This window comes from Polypterus senegalus, chromosome 17, assembly GCF_016835505.1.
Source record: "Polypterus senegalus isolate Bchr_013 chromosome 17, ASM1683550v1, whole genome shotgun sequence".
In the NCBI taxonomy this organism is placed as follows: domain Eukaryota; kingdom Metazoa; phylum Chordata; class Cladistia; order Polypteriformes; family Polypteridae; genus Polypterus; species Polypterus senegalus.
The window spans coordinates 29,708,732-29,723,079 of NC_053170.1; positions in this window are offsets into that span (position 1 = coordinate 29,708,732).

Here is a 14,348-nt window from a genome sequence, read left to right on the forward strand (position 1 = left end):
GACTTGAATCATATTTTTAGTCATGACCTTAGAGATTTTCTTCTGCCTTGCTCTTTGATATCCTGAATCTCTGATTAATTTCAATGCTCATTTGTCTTCATGATGTTGCTTCATTAAGCGCTGTAATGACTTAACATGGATCATCCTGGAGAGAAGTACAACACAGAGAACACCTTCACTGCACATTCATCTAGCACTGTGTACACTTAGATTAATCTGAAGGGCAGAACACCTTTGGAACCAGTCAGCGTATGTCTTCAGTTCTAATTCATTTAGACGCATGATGTTTGCATGTTCTTCTTGAGTTGATTGTAGGTGGTACCCAATCAGTTTTATATTTAGATAACACCTTTATCCAAGGCAACATAGAAGACGAGGATGTTTTAGAATTATTTGAATATATTTTTTCCATTTTAGCTGGTTAAATGACTTACTCAGGGTCACACAGTGAGGTGGTGGTGGATGCTCAATCAGCACTACTTTTCTTTAAAGTCTAAGGCCTATTATACGGCTTGCTATATTCTAAAGATATGCAAGTTAGGTCAGCCAGTGATTTTAGTGTTATGTATAAAAGTGCACTGGGCAAGGCTAACATTCTGTCCAATGTCAGGTATCACCTGAATTGGCCATTGCTGGGTTTTCACTTCTAATTCATTTAGAGTTTTGGAGTTTGCATAATCTACCTGTATCCATGAAGGTTTTCTCCAGGTATGGTGTTCTCTGACCCATTCTGAACACATGCTGGTTAGGTTAACTGGTGCCCTATAACAGACCTGCATTGTATACCAATCATTGCTGGGTTTTATTTCTAACATTTTAAGAGGTATCTGTTGGATTGTAATTTTACTTTAAAGCTGTTTGTGCAAGTCAGTGGCAAACAATGATTCCTTACTATAACATAATGGAATATGAAAGAGTAGATTGGTAGACTTAATAATCGTAATAATTTTCTTTCCAGTACTCAAGTAATCAACTGCTCATGCTAACAACACAGACTCGTATGCTGTTTCCTCACAATCAAAAACACATTATTCTTGCATGAGCACAGTTTGCACAGCTGGTGCATTCATTGTGCAAAACTGTGCACACACGTCTTGGTCCATTAGCTCAGATTCCATTGTGTGCACACGTCTTTTATTTGTAGAAACACATCAGTCACCAGTCTAAACTCAGTGTGCCAATGCAGCAAAGGACAAGTTACCTGTGCAAGCACAATCAGCCCAAAAGGCCTCCTCTGTTCTTTATATAAATCTACAAACAACACACAATGACTTTGGACTGCAATAGAACAAAGGGTGCAGAAGGGAAGAGGGAGAATAAGATGCACACGATGAGGAAGAAAGCACAACATATCAGATTAGATTTGGGATTGATGACATCAGCCATGGCATGAACATGTGAGAAGCTGGGCAGCAAGTTCAACCCAATCTGAGACATTAAACTGTAGCTGGAATCATTAGGATTTTTTATCATGAAAGGCCTGAGTTCTCTGTTTGCCTTGGCCCTGTTTCCACTTTCTGCTTTCTGTAGCGTAGAGTATGTAGAAAACATACTGTATGTGTAATACATTTTGTGTTTATGTTCTTGATACTTGTATGGTACTGCAAACAGTATTTACTGTAAAAATGTAATTTCATTACAGGATATTTGGAATTATATGAGGACCTGCTGTTCTTCCCGTTGAAGACGGGTTGAAATCCAAATAATCAAAGTAAACCTCAGTTTTAACATTTGCAGTGCACCGTCTATTGGAATGTAGTTTGTAATGCATGTTGTAATAAAATGAATTGATTTTCTCATCCCATCTTATTTCACACTAGGGGGCTCTGCCCTGCTCGTTTCGCTCTCCCACCCCCGGATATACAATTTAAAGAGATTGTTATTTTCATGGGAATTGTTACATATGCATTATTTTCACTTTTACTTTAAAAACTTTTGTAAAAACAATACTTGTATTTTATTTCCGGCCCTGTGCGTGGTTGCATCTTTTTCTCGCCAGATATATAACTTTGCTCGCGTTGTGAGGGGGGCGGCTGAACGCACGCTAAGGAGATGCCATTGGATCATCTGCTGTCTTTCTGCTGCTGGCGAGCTGCCTGTTCTGCTTGTCGCATGTCATTATTTTAAGAGTTGGGAGCACATGATGCGTGTCTGACAAAAGCAATCCAACAACTGCTAGGTTAGATGTCTGTGGACTTGTTTTAAATGATGGCTCACTGCCTTGTCTCCTGTGACGTTGTAAAAACAATACTTGTCCTTTATTTCCGGCCCCGGGCGTGGTTACATCCCTTTCTCGCCAGACATATAATGCTGCTCGTGTTGTGAAGGGGTTGGGGGCGGCTGAACGCACGCTAAAGAGATGCCGTCGGATCATCTGCTATCTTTCTGCTGCTTGCGAGCTGCCTGTTCTGGTTGTCGCATGTCATTATTTTAAGAGTTGGGAGCACATGATGCGTGTCTGACAAAAGCAATCCAACAACTGCTAGGTTAGATGTCTGTGGACTTGTTTTAAATGATGGTTCACTGCCTTGTCTCCTGTGACGTTGTAAAAACAATACTTGTCCTTTATTTCCGGCCCCGGGCGTGGTTAAATGTCTTTCTCACAGGACGTATAATGCTGCTCGCGTTGTGAAAGAGGGGGCAGCGTCGATCATTTTAAAGCCTGTACAGCCGCTATCCTTTTTGTCACTTCGTGTCTCTGCTGCTCGCGTTGTGATCGCTTCTCCGTGATCATAAATCTACACCTGACAGAATTGTGTTTTCTTTGAAATGAAACTTGTCGTTGCTTTAACTGTTGCAGATTCTCATAGCGCATGGTCCATTATTGTGTAAATCTTCGTTGTGCATTGAATGATGTGAAGGTGAAAAGACTTTGTTTTCTGCTCTTTGCCTTTTATTTCTGACCTCGCTTTGTCCTGCTATTTTATTTTGTTTGCAATAATGCGATCTTTTAGTCGTCAACGTTTCATTTATAATGTATTGTCCTTTATACGCTTTATATGCACTGAGACCCCTGTATCTGTGTGTGCTGCGTGCCTTTACACTACTGATTTTTTTTTTTGCTGGCCGTGCTCTGCTATTGCTTGTAAGTAGGGCGTGTCTTGCAAGAATCTCATGTTCTGTGTCCCCGCGAGACGCTCCGTGGCCATTCTCTTTCGTTTCGCGCGTCTTTTATTTGTCTTCCGTGATCTTAACGTGCTTTTCCTTATGTGTTAAGGTTTTAGGGAAAAGGTATTTGATATGGTGCTTCATGGCAAAATCGGACGCCATCATGAAAAATCCCTCCCATTCCCTCCAAGGGGAGCTGTCTTGGAGCACTTTTAGCTAGAGACTCATCCCATCATGGTGTGCTAAAAAGCACTTCTAGGGACTTTTCTGCCCATTGCTATCAGACAATTCAATGCTTCCACCCAATGTACTCATAAATGTATTTATTTGTTTATTTTTCGATCCATTAATTAATTGATTTGCTATATTATCTGTCCTGTGACTCTGTATTCTTGTTTTTTTTATGTTTCTGCCGCTATATGCATTTGAATTTCCCTATAGGATAAATAAAGATTTATCTAATCTAATTTAATGTAGTATATAATTTTGGGAAAATGGTTTAGTATTCTGATGAATGTGTGTATCTGATGGGAACAAACTGTGATATTAATCTGTAGCACTGTGCTCTCAAATACGATTCTGTTCTTCTGCTGTCTGACCAGAACTTCTTTTTTTTTGGTTCTTCTCGCCTCCCAGCTGTGCAGCAGCCCTTGTTGATGTCCCGGCTTGGCAAAAACTCTCATGTGAGCGGCAGCTGGAGAAGCAGCAGGCCAGACATAGCCCAACACCTGCAGTGGAGCCTCCTTGCCATCTCCCCTCTTTGTCTGTCTGATGTACCAGCGAACGCTAGAGTTTGAGACGCATACAGACTAGTGGACTACGATTCATGTGATACCAGCATCTGTAAATAGACTTTATGAGAAAAACAAACAAAAAAAATGAAAACGAAATGGATATTATAAAATATGCACTGAAATGTTTATTTACGTGAGACAACTAAGGAAAGGGTTAACTACGTATTTATTGTACAAACAATTTTACTTTGAACTGTGTATTGCATATTGCATTATACATCCGGTGTACTTTGGTGATGTGGTAAATGGCATGTTTTAATTTCCATTTTTTTTTCTTTTTCTTTTTTTTGTTTTGTTCTTCTTTTTTTCCTGTTTTTAAAACAAAGGCTGTGCACACCACAAAGGAACTGGTTTATACCTTACATACATACATATATGTGTATCTGGGTATCTGCCTTGACATATACAGCACATACTTGTATATGTATGTATACAATCTTTTATTCACCGAATGAAATGAAAATGCTTACAAAACTGCCCTTTTGCTCCCTTGTCTGTCGTACAAAGCTGTTTTTGCCCTCTGTGTACAGATTCAAAGGCTCAGGGTGTGGACTTTTGTTAATGTTTTCTTTTTTCTTTTTTGTTTTCATTTTCTTTATTCCAATTTCTCAATGTATTGTAAGGTGGTTTGTGCAATGGAATATTGTAATGTCTGTTACATATCATAACCAACTGTGCATATATTGAAATACACCTCCAGTTCAGACGATTGCTTAAATGGCATGTTCTTTTGTTAGTTATTAAAGGGGCGGGGCATACACTAGATTGACATGTCCTAGGGGGCGGGCTTGGAGGAGTGGATGTTTGTACAATGCTTTATATAAATGGCAAAAAAACCCAACTGTATATGTGTGTGACCCTAATGGGGACAAGGCTTAAAAGGTCGTACTGAAAATGAAACTTCTTGTTTGTAAACGGCTTTCTTAAAAAACTAAAAAGCAGCTCATTTTAACTTTCATCTTCAACGGACGTTTGATTGGATGCAATTTGTGAATCCCAGAAAATAAAATGGAAGTGAAGTGGCAGGTGATTAAGTAATGATGTATATGTGTGTATGAATGTGAGGATATGTGTGAGACAGAGTCTGTTTGGGTGCTTGGCAGTTTGTGTCTGTGGATCTGGCGGTGTGCGTTTAGGTGTTGGCTGGGGAGTATAGCTGGCGGTGTGTGCTAGTGTGATGGTACAAATGTGTTGTTGTTGCTGTGCGCATGCACAGTATACACTTGTGTGTTTATGGGACAGCATGTGTTTAGTTTATTTGGGTGTGTCTGGGTGCAAGTGTGTGTTTATGTATGTTGGCATGTAACTCAAGTTCTGCTGTGTTTGTCGGTTGTTCAGTCAGTGCGCATGAAACAATTCATCTCACAGTGCACCAATTTTGTTGAAACTGGACACACTTACTCTTCAAAGAACATTTTCATAACAGTTTGATTTTGGTTTATATATTATCGAATATAGCAGTTTGTACACATTTTTAAAAACAGTATTTAAATCTCCCATTTAAAAGCATTGGAGAGCTGCGAGTTTGTTTGTCTTTAAACAGAGAAACATTATGTACGACTTCAGCTACAAATTACTGTAGTTTACTCTTTCAGTTTTACCTTGACAGCAGCTACTTCAACTTGTATGTTTTAAAAAAACTGCAGTATATGCGGCACGGCACTGTAGAAGATTATTTGAAACTGACTTACTTTTAAAATGGTGTTAAATGTTGAATCTTCTTCTTCTTCTTCTTCTTCTTCCAGCTGCTCCCGTTAGGGGTTGCCACAGTGGATCATCTTCTTCCATATCTTTCTGTCTTCTGCATCTTGTTCTGTTACACCATCGCCTGCATGTCCTCTCTCACCACATCCATAAACCTTCACTTAGGCCTTCCTCTTTTCCTCTTGCCTGGCTGCTCTATACTTAGCATCCTTCTCCCAGTATACTCAGTATCTCTCCTCTGCACATGTCAAAACCAACACAATCTCGCCTCTCTGACTTTGTCTCCCAACCATCCAACCTGAGCCAACCCTCTAATGTCCTCATTTCTAATCCTATCCATCCTCGTCACCCCCAATGCAAATATTAGTATCTTTAACTCTGCCACCTCCAGCTGTGTCTCCTGCTTTCTGGTCAGTGCCACCGTCTCCAACCCATATAACATAGCTGGTCTCACTACCATCCTGTAGACCTTCCCTTTCACTCTTGCTGATACCCGTCTGTCACAAATCACTCCTGACACTCTTCTCCATCCATTCCACCCTGACTGCACTCTCTTTTTCACCTCTCTTCCACAATATCCGTTACTCTGTACTGTTGATCCCAAGTATTTAAACTCGTCCACCTTCGCCAGCTCTACTCCCTGCATCCTCACCATTCCTCTGACCTCCCTCTCATTTACACACATGTATTCTGTCTTGTTTCTACTGACCTTCATTCTTCTCCTCTTTAGAGCATATCTCCACCTCTCCAGTGTCTCTTCAACCTGCTCCCTACTATCGCTACAGATCACAATGTCATCAGCAAACATCATAGTCCATGGGGACTCCTGTCTAATGTCATCTGTCAACCTGTCCATCACCACTGCAAATAAGAAAGGGCTCAGAGCCGATCACTGATGTAATCCCACCTCCAACTTGAATGCATCCATCACTCCTACCGCAGATTTCACCACAGTCGCACTTCCCTCGTACATATCCTGTATAACTCTTTCGTATTTCTCTGCCACTCCCGACTTCCTCATACAATACCACAACTCCTCTCAAAGGTACCCTGTCATATGCTTTCTCCAGGTCCACAAACACGCAATGCAACTTCTTCTGGCCTGCTCTAAACTTCTCCATCAACACCCTCGGAGCAAACATTGCATCTGTGGTGCTCTTTCTTGGCATGAAACCATACTGCTGCTCACTAACCATCACCTCACTTCTTAACCTAGCTTCCGTTACTCTTTCCCATAACTTCATGCTGTGGCTCATCAATTTTATCCTCCTGTAGTTACTACAGCTCTGCACATCCCCCTTTTTCTTAAATATCTGCACCAGTACATTTCTTCTCCACTCCTCAGACATCCTTTCCAAGATTCCATTAAACAATCTGGTTAAAAACTCCACTGCCATCTCTCCTAAGCACCTCCATGCTTCCACAGGTATGTCATCTGGACCAACGGCCTTTTCATTCTTCATCCTTGTACTCTTGTCTACTTTCTGCATCTCTCTGACTATCCCACTTCTTCTTTGCCATCCTCTTCCTCATTCCACCTCCAGGTTTCCTTTTCCTCCTTCCTCTTTCCAGATGTCACACCAAGCACCCTTCTTGCTGTCACCCTTACTGCATCTGCTGTAGTTTCCCAGCTGTCTGGTAACTCTTCACTGCCACCCAGTGCCCATCTCACCTTCTCCCTAAACTCAACCTTGCAGTCTTCCTTTTTCAACTTCAATCATTTGATCCTTGGCTCTGCCCTCACTCTCTTCTTCTTCTTGATCTCCAACGTCATCCTACAGACCACCATCCTATGCTGCTTAACTACACTTTCCCCTGCTACCACTTTGCAGTCTTCAATCTCCTTCAGATTGACTCTTCTGCATAGGATGTAATCTACTTGTGTGCATCTTCCTCCACTCTTGTACGTAACCTTATGTTCCTCCCTCTTCTTAAAATACGTATTCACCAGAGCCATGACCATCCTTTTGGCAAAATCCACTGTCCTCTGACCTTCTTCATTCCTCTCCTTGACACCATACCTACCCATCACCTCCTTGTCTCCTCTGTTCCATTCACCAACATGCCCATTGAAATCCGCTCCAATCACCACTTTTTGTCCCTTGGGTACACTGTTCATCACTTCATCCAACTCACTCAAAAAATTTTCTTTCTTACCCATTGCACACCCAACTTCTGGTGCATATGCACTAACAACATCATCATCACACCTCCAGTTTCCAGCTTCATAATCATTACTCTGTCTGACACTCCTCCTCCTGTCTCCTCCCATCTATCCCATGATAGAACAATTTGAATCCTGATCCGGTATGGAAATTTGTATTGTTGTCTGCATATTGATTTTGCAAAATTTTACAAATGTTAAATAGGAGATGAAAATCGGCTCCTTGAGGCAGTTGCATTTGGGATTGGTTGGTTGGTAAGGAAGGAAAGGAAGGTGCAAAAGTTAAAAGAAAATAAAAAGGCGGGATGAGCTGCAATGAGGAGGCAACGGGTACCGCCATGGAGAGGCAGTGCCTGTGTTCTTTTTTTCTCATGAAGCAACGATAATAATTATAATAATAATAAACGATTAATGGCAAAGATCACAGGCGCAGGACTGCAAGACGATGCGGTAGTTGTCATTTTGCTGGTGAACTGATTGAAGACGGATTTGGGATTTAGTATTGTTGGCGTGAACTAAGGGGAACTTCTGCGAAGAAATGGCGACTGCGGACCCCCTACAGCCAAAAAGATGAGCTTCTTAAACAGACCGGAAATATTTATATCTGGGTAGTGGGCTTAAAAGAATGTGACACACTGCTACAAGGAACAGTGTACCTTTTCTTGGTCTAAATGAAACTTATTGGCAACAAAAAGATTGTAAGTAAAGGATATTTTTGTCATCATTTCAAATTGAGTTGCCACGCACGCCAGCGATAGGTAGCTCCCACAATCACAAGATGACTCAAGTCATCTTATTCTTCTCATTTTTATATGAGGTTGCTATTTTTTACAATATATTATATATATATAAAATCAAAGTGAAAAAATGATGTGTCAGGCTAGTCCGTTTTGCTGAAATTTCATTGCAGCAACTCAAAATCATACTCAGTAGTTTATATGGCCTCCACGTGCTTGTATGCATACTTGACAACATTGGGATAAGCTCCTAATGAGAAGACAGATGGTGTCTTGGGGGATCTCCTCCCAGATCTGGACCAGGGCATCACTGAGCTCCTGGACAGTCTGAGGTGCAACCTGGCAGCATTGGATGGACCGAAACATAATGTCCCAGCGGTGTTCTATTGAATTTAGGACAGGCGAGTGTGGGGAACAGTGAATGGTATCAAATGCTTTATTCTCCAGGAACTGTCTGCAAACTCTCGTCACATGAGGCCGGGCATTGTTGTGGACCAGGAGGAACCCAGGACCCACTGCACCAGCATAGGGTCTGACAAGGGGTCCAAGGATTTCATCCCAATACCTAATGGCAGTCAAGTTGCCCTTGTCTAGCCTATAGAGGTCTGTGCGTCCCTCCATGGCTATGCCTCCCCAGACCATCACTGACCCACCACCAAACCAGTCATGCTGAATGATGTTTCAGTTAGCATAACGTTCTCCACGGCTTCTCCAGACCCTTTCACGTCTGTCACATGTGTTCAGGGTAAACCTGCTCTCATCTGTGAAAAGTTCAGGGTGCCAGTGGTGGACTTGCCAATTCTGGTATTCTATGGCAAATGCCAATTGAGCTCCATGGTGCCGGGCAGTGAGCACAGGGCCCACTAGAGAACACCAGGCCCTCAGGCCACCCTCATGAAGTTTGTTTCTGATTGTCTGGTCAGAGACATTCACACCAGTGGCCTGCTGGAGGTCATTTTGTAGGGCTCCGGCAGTGTTCATCCTGTTCCTCCTGGCCCAAAGGAGCAGATACCGGTCCTGCTGATGGGTTAAGGACCTCCTATAGAGTAACTGCCTGTCTCCTGGAATCTCCTCCATGTCCTTGAGATGGTGCTGGGAGACACAGCAAACCTGGCAATGGCAGGTACTAATGTGCCATCCTGGAGAAGTTGGACTATATATTCTATTTCTTTCTTTTCACTTTCTAATTAAACGTTATGTTACAATTCGGTACAATCCGGCTTCAGCTTGGATTTAAGACTAGAATGCTTGAAAAATTAGTGAAAGACAAGCTTGTATTTTTTGTTTGTTTATTGATGACTTTACAAGTTACATGAGAAGGTGAAGGTGCTAAAATTGGGGTACATTTAATTATTTTATATGCCTGGGAGAGTTTTTAAGTACTTAAAAAGTAGTTTTATAAAGTCTTTAGGCCATTTGTTGGTAGGGCACATTATTTCCCTGCCCATGCAATAGCAGAGTTAATAGTTGTTGAAAGTTAATAAGTTATTTTTGCTTAAGGGTCAACTGTGAGAGGGTGCATTTCATTTTACTCGTTCAACAGCATCTACTGATGGCAAAACAGTGAAACTCCTGCAGTTGTAAAGCAGGACAGAGGCAGAGTTGGATGGCTTAGTGTTAACAAAGAAGCACTGAGCGATGTTAGATATGTATTTATTTTTTCAATTTGCTAATAGTAATATCCTTTATTTACTCAATACAATAGTAATGATGTTGTTCATTTATTCATCATCACTTTACAAAAGAAGTACCATCCTTTACTATACCAGAATGCAGTGGTAAGTCTCCTTCTTCCTCTGTTCCCATCCCGCACTCCTCTCCATGTACCCCAAGACATGCAGTTTCTGCTTGAACGTGTGGGAGGGCACAAACATGTGATGTCAGTGACTCACAGGCGGAGTTAAAAGTTAAACTCCACCCTGGTTTAGGCACGCCCCCTTCTGTAGGCTGCAGCAAAGACCTTCCCGTCTTCGTGGCTTTATGGCATCTTATGTGAAGGTCAGTGACAGCAGCTTATGTCTCCTGAAACTGAATCAAGCATGTGACAGGTTGTTTCCCGTAAAAGTTAAAAATGAAAGGAACTTAACTTTTGTGGAAATCTATGACAGATGGCTCAGTGACACTTTATGCCAGTGACTAAACGTGTACTGTATTCAGTATTTCTGTTACACTAAAACCAACCTCAGGGCTGCATTATCAAACGATTATACTGTAAGCACTAATTTTTTGGCAAAGAACAACAATAATTTGCTGTTTATTATATTTGAATGCAGCAGACAATTTTACCTTGAAACTTTTACAAAGATTTTTAATGTCCATCAATACTTCCTTGAAAAATTTTTTTGTTTAAGAAATATGAGCTGCAATTGCCACAGACCTTCGTCATCCAACAACCAACAACCAACAACAGCGCAGGAATCTTTACATCACTTGAGTTGGACTCTTCTGTCTATGAAAACAATTTTAGCTAAATATTATTTAAAAATCGTGTTTAAAAACATATGCTTCATAGGATAGGCTCTAGTTTCCCCACGACTTTGCTCAGGACAAGCAGGTTTGATAATAGATCAATGGGTGGATTTTATGTGCACTACTAAATTATTTAAATACATTCTCTTATCACTGCTACAAAAAATATTTAATAAACAAACTTGGGATAACAGGGCGGCACGGTGGCACAGTGGGTAGCGCTGCTGCCTCGCAGTAAGGAGACCTGAGTTCACTTCCCGGGTCCTCCCTGCATGAAGTTTACATGTTCTCCCCGTGTCTGAGTGGGTTTCCTCCCAAAGACATGTAGGTTAGGTGGATTGGCGCCCCTAGTGTGTGTGTGTGTGTGTGTGTGTGTGTGTGTACGTACCCTGCGGTGGGCTTGTGCCCTGCTCAGGGATTTGTTCCTGCCTTGCACCCCCGTGACCCTGTGTTAGGATAAAGCAGGTTGGAAAATGACTGATTTAGGATAGCAAACTCTTTAATGAAGTGACTAGAAAATGTAAATATTCTCCAACTTTTAAACCAGCTAAATAAGTCTACAAATGCACCTGAACATTACGCCATATCTACATTTTCTTACTTGTTGATGTGTGGCTATGGCTGTGTGTTTGTATGTGGAGCTGACACTGTGCGCTCCTAGGTGTTGGCTTCCATGTTGTGGAATTAGGTGTTAGGTGTTTAGGCGTAGGTGGTAGTGTGTGCAGGTGGGTGATATGTGTGTGTGTGCACGCTGGCATGGACATAGATGTGTGTATGGCAGAGTGGACTTGTGTAAATGTGGCTATGAATTTGAATGTGATCTTGGAGTGTGTAGATGGCAGAGGGTGTGTTTTAGTGTAGCTATGGATATGGCTGAGCATGCGTGTGCACTTTTGTGTGTAGGTGGCAGATTGTGGGTATATATACAGTGGTGCTTGAAAGTTTGTGAACCCTTTAGAATTGTTTATATTTCTACATAAATATGACCTGAAACATCATCAGATTTTCACTCAAATCCTAAAAGTAGATAAAGAGAAACCAGTTAAACAAATGAGACAAAAATATTATACTTGGTCATTTATTTATTGAGGAAAATGATCAAATATTACATATGTGCGAGTGGCAAAAGTATGCAAAAAAAAAGCAGCAATAACTGCAACTAAACGTTTCCGGTAACTTCTGATCATTCCTGCACACCGGCTTGGAGGAGTTTTAGCCCATTCCTCCTCAGAACAGCTTCAACTCTGGGATGTTGGTGGGTTTCCTCTCACATGAACTGCTCGCTTCAGGTCCTTCCACAACATTTAGATTGGATTAAGGTCAGGACTTTGACTTGGCCATTCCAAAACATTAACTTTATTCTTCTTTAACCATTCTTTGGTAGAACGACTTGTGTGCTTAGGGTCGTTGTCTTGCTGCATGACCCATCTTCTCTTGAGATTCAGTTCATGGACAGATGCCCTGACATTTTCCTTTAGAATTCTCTAAAATAATTCAGAATTAATTGTTCCATCAATGAAGGCAAGCCGTCCTGGCCCAGATGCAGCGAAACAGGCCCAAACCATGATACTATCACCACCATGTTTCACAGATGGGATAAGGTTCTTATGCTGGAATGCATTGTTTTCCTTTCTCCAAACATGACGCTTTTCATTTAAACCAAAAAGTTCTATTTTGGTCTCATCCGTCCACAAAACATTCTTCCAATAGCCTTCTGGTTTGTCCACGTGATCTTTAGCAAACTGCAGACGAGCAGCAATTTTTTTTTTTGGAGAGCAATGGCTTTCTCCTTGTAACCCTGCCATGCACACCAGTGTTGTTCAGTGTTCTCCCGATGGTGGACTCATGAACATGAACATTAGCCAATGTGAGAGAGGCCTTCAGTTGCTTAGAAGTTACCCTGAGGTCCTTTGTGACCTCGCCGACTATTACACGCCTTGCTCTTGGAATGATCTTGTTGGTCGACCACTCCTGGGGAGGATAACAATGGTCTTGAATCTCCTCCATTTGTACACAAACTGTCTGACTGTGGATTGGTGGAGTACAAACTCTTTAGAGATGGTTTTGCAACCTTTTCCAGCCTGATGAGCATCAACAACTCTTTTTCTGAGGTCCTCAGAAATCTCCTTTGTTTGTCCCATGATACACTTTAACAAACATGTGTTGTGAAGAGCAGACTTTGATAGATCCTTGTTCTTTAAATAACACAGGGTGCCCACTCACACCTGATTGTCATCCTATTGATTGAAAACACCGGACTCTAATTTCACCTTCAAACTAACTGCTAATCCTAGAGGTTCACATACTTTGGCGACTCACAAATATTTAATATTTGACCATAAATAAATGACCAAGTATAATATTTTTGTCTGATTTGTTTAACTGGTTTCTCTTTATCTACTTTTAGGACTTGAGTGAAAATCTGATGATGTTTTAGGTCATATTTATGCAGAAATATAGAAAATTCTAAAGGGTTCACAAACTTTCAAGCACAACTGTATATACTGTACATGTGTTTTGGGATTGGCACTGTGTATGTTGGTGCATAAAATGGTATGTTGGTTACCAGTGAGGACTCACTCAGTATTGATGCTCACACTCTTAATCTTTCTCTCTTAAGTCACCCACTGTGAGGCAGAGGAGTTGCGGTGTAAACCAGTCACGTTGGGTTTACAAGCCTCCCTCCACAGTACAGGGAAATGTCCCATTAGGTAGCGGCAGATATGGCCTCCTAGTCTGTGACGTGACTTTTTTCTCAGCCACTCCTGTGCACACCACCAGTCACAGTGGAAGTTGTGTGTGTGTGTGTTTGGGTATGGACATGGCTGTATTTATACTTGTGAGTATAAGATGGCAGACTATCTTTGTGAGTATAGGGATGTATATATGTGTGAGGTTGAGTATTTAACTTTGGGTAGAAGTGTGTTTGGTGGTGTATATTTGTGGCCTTGGGGGATTTTCATTTGTGTGCTTTGTCTCTGTGTGTTTGGGTGTGTCTGTTAAGGTAGCATAGTGTGACTGTGTGTGTAGTTAGAACATTAGAACAATCTAGATGAGCCTTTCAGCCCAACAAAGCTTGCCCATCCCTTCCAATTAATTCTTCCAAAATAGCATGAAGTCGAGTTTGAAAGTCCCTATAGTCCTAATATCTATACCACACTACTTGGTAGCTTATTCCAAGTGTCTGTGGTTCTCTGTGTAAAGAAACACTTCCAAATGTTTGCGTGAAATTTACCTTTAACAAGTTTCCAACTGCGTCCCCGTGTTCTTGATGAACTCATTTTAAAGTCATCATCATCTCCATCCACTGTACTAACTCCCTTCATCATTTTAAACACTTCAATCAGGTCTCCTCTTAATTTCTTTAGTTGT